At 36.5% G+C, this 3572-nt stretch overlaps 1 non-coding gene across 1 annotated transcript; it reads right to left on the bottom strand.

Moving 5' to 3' along the window:
- Positions 1 to 2979: 2979 nt before the first annotated feature.
- On the bottom strand, positions 2980 to 3052 carry TRNAG-UCC (transfer RNA glycine (anticodon UCC)). The gene has a single exon. It is a non-coding gene; the product is annotated as a tRNA-Gly (tRNA).
- Positions 3053 to 3572: the final 520 nt, after the last annotated feature.

Raw genomic sequence — 3572 nt, 5'->3', positions numbered from 1 at the left:
GATGGTCTATTTTTCTCTAGAAGTTTAAAAATAATTTAAAAAATAAGTTTGATAATCAAACCTGTCAATATTTTCCTTTATGGTTTCTAATTTTAGTGTAATACTTAGAACATTCCTTTATTCTACTTTCTTTTGTTTTCTGTTTCTTGAGATAAATTCATAATTGATCAATATTTCTTATTTATTCATATAAATATTTATAGCATTGAATTTTTCTCTGAAAAAGGTTTTAGCTATGTCCCAAAAGTTTTGATAAGTAATGTGACATTGTTGCTATATTTTAAATAATCTGTAATTTCAGGGGTTCATTTTTTTCGCTTTTATTGTGTAACTTCAGTTTTAATTTCTCCTTTACCTAAGAGTTATTTAGAGGTGTCATTTAATATTTTCAGGCAATTTCTTTTTTAAAAGTTATCTTTTAGTATGGTACTGGCACAAAAACAGAAATATAGATCAATGGAACAGGATAGAAAGCCCAGAGACAAACCCACGCACATATGGTCACCTTATCTTTGACAAAGGAGACAAGAATATACAATGGAGAAAAGACAGCCTCTTCAATAAGTGGAGCTGGGAAAACTGGACAGATACATGGAAAAGAATGAAATTAGAACAATTCCTAACACCATACACAAAAATAAACTCAAAATGGATTAAAGACCTAAATGTAAGGCCAGACACTATAAAACTCTTAGAGGAAAACATAGGCAGAACACTCTTTGACATAAATCACAGCAAGATCTTTTTTGACCCACCTCCTAGAGTAATGGAAATAAAAACAAAAATAAACAAATGGGACCTAATGAAACTTAAAAGCTTTTGCACAGCAAAGGAAACCATAAACAAGACCAAAAGACAACCCTCAGAATGGGAGAAAATATTTGCAAATGAAGCAACTAACAAAGGATTAATCTCCAAAATATACAAGTAGCTCATGCAGCTCAACATCAAAAAATCAAACAACCCAATCCAAAAATGGGTGGAAGACCTAAATAGATGTTTCTCCAAAGAAGACATACAGATTGCCAACAAACACATAAAATGATGCTCAACATCACTAATCATTAGAGAAATGCAAATCAAAACTACAATGAGGTATCACCTCACACCGGTCAGAATGGCCATCATCAAAAAATCTACAAACAATAAATGCTGGAGAGGGTGTGGAGAAAAGGGAACCCTCTTGCACTGTTGGTGGGAATGTAAATTGATACAGTCTCTGTGGAGAATGGTATGGAGGTTACTTAAAAAACTAAAAATAGAACTACCATATGACCCAGCAATCCTACTACTGGCCATATACCCTGAGAAAACCATAATTCAAAAAGAATCATGTATCACAATGTTCATTGCAGCACTATTTACAATAGCCAGGACATGGAAGCAAACTAAATGTCCATTGACAGATGAATGGATAAAGAAGATGTGGTACATGTATACAATGGAGTATTACTCAACCATAAAAAGGAACGACACTGAGTTATTTGTAATGAGGTGGATGGACCTAGTGTCTGTCATACAGAGTGAAGTAAGTCAGAAAGAGAAAAACAAATACCGTATGCTAACGCAGATATATGGAATCTAAAAATACGGTACAGATAAACCCAGTGGCAGGGCAGGAATAAGGACACAGATGTAGAGAATGGACTTGAGGACACAGAGCGGGAAGGAGAAGCTGGAACGAAGTGAGAGAGCAGCACTGACATATACACACTACCACATGTAAAATGGATGGCTAGTGGGAAGCTGCTGCATAGCACAGGGAGATCAGCTCGATGCTTTGTGATGACCTAGAGGGATGGGATGGGGAGGATGGAGGGACACTCAAGAGGAAGGGGATATGGGGATATATGTATACTGACAGCTGATTCCCTTTGGTGAACAACAGAAACTAACACAACATTGTAAAGCAATTATTCTCCAATAAATATATATATATAAAATAAAAGTTATCTTTTTATTGATAGCTTCTATTTTTTATTTTGTTCAGAGATTTCTACTTTGTAGAATTTATTATTTATTGATAATATGATCCCTTAATCTCTATGCAATTTTATTTATTCTGAAAAACTCATCTCTAACCATCCTCATGAGATCACTCACACTAATCATCACCTCTATTCACGGAGCAGGTCTTTCCCAGTCTCACGCAATCTGCTGTAATTTGATTCTCACTGGCTTCTCTCTTCAAAATGACTCTTCCTTTATACTTTCTTTCCATTTCTATAAACATGTGTGAAATTATCTGAGGTATGTAGATAATGGTCTTTTGGAGCATTGGAAGGGTCTTAGTATGGATCCAGACCACAGCCAGGCGGAAGCTTATGCAGACCTTGAACTAGACCTGCAAGGTAATATAGACCCTCCAACAACAGATGCAGCAACGTCTGCTGGGAGATTGGGAAGAAGTCCAGTTCAAATGGGCAGCACAAAATGTTTAAGAGATCTAGAAAATCCAACAAAATTGATCTCAAATTAGTCCAAAAGCAGGGTAGCAAAAGCTTTAAGAGGCTTGTAGAACAAATAAAGGTGAATTCTGCAGGTAATGGAAATCAGACATAGGCAGCCAGAGACATCAACCATGGAATCAACAATTGAGAAGAATTCTGGTCTCCAATCCCCAAAAGATCGCTGACCTGGAAAGGTGACAAAGAATTAGAGCACATAACATGGTAGAAGAATGCTAGGCACTGCAATTCAGGTAAAGTATCAGAGGTGTGAAACAGTAAATGTGATGACATCAAGTCCGGTGTTTTGGGGTTAATGCCTTCTTCCAAAGATTAGAATTGGCCCTAGTGATGAGGTATCTCTTGGTTTAGGGTAGCGAGTTGGTGTCAGCAGGGAGTGATATCAGGCATAATTTCACATAGCATATGTAAAACTTAGTTATCCCACTGAAAATATCCCTCTGTAAATGGAGCTAAACAATGGAATTTTTTTTTTTTTTTTGGCCACACTGTGTGGCTTGCAGGATCTTAGTTCCCTGACCAGGGATCGAACCCAGAACCCCTGCAGTGGAAGTGCAGAGTCCTAACCACTGGACCACCAGGGAATTCCTGAACATTATCTTTTTTTTCCAGTTTTATTGAGATATACTTGACATACAGCACTATATAAGTTTAAGATGTACAGCATAATGACTGTACATATGTTGTGAAATGATTACCTCAATAAGTTTAATTAACATCCATCATCTCATATAGATACAAAAAAAAAAAGAAAGAAAAAAAGTGTATTTTTCCTTGTGGTGAGAACTCTCGGGATTTACTCCCTTAACCACTTTCAAATATACAGCAGTGTTAACTATAGTCATCATATTGTACATCACATTCCCAGTACTTATTTATCTTGTAAATAGCAGCTTGTACCTTTTGACCACCTTCATCCAATTCCCCCACCCAAACTCCCACCCCACCTCTGGCAACCACCAATCTCATCTCTTTTTCTATGAGTTTTTTTCCTTTTTTTAAAGATTCCACATATAAGTGAGATCATACAGTATGTGTCTTTCTCTGCCTGCCATTTCACTGAGCATAATGCCCTCAAGGTCTATTCATGTTGCAAATGGCAGG

The sequence above is a fragment of the Orcinus orca genome, chromosome 21, assembly GCF_937001465.1.
Source record: "Orcinus orca chromosome 21, mOrcOrc1.1, whole genome shotgun sequence".
In the NCBI taxonomy this organism is placed as follows: Eukaryota; Metazoa; Chordata; class Mammalia; order Artiodactyla; family Delphinidae; genus Orcinus; species Orcinus orca.
This window is presented reverse-complemented; position numbering and strand designations above follow the sequence as displayed.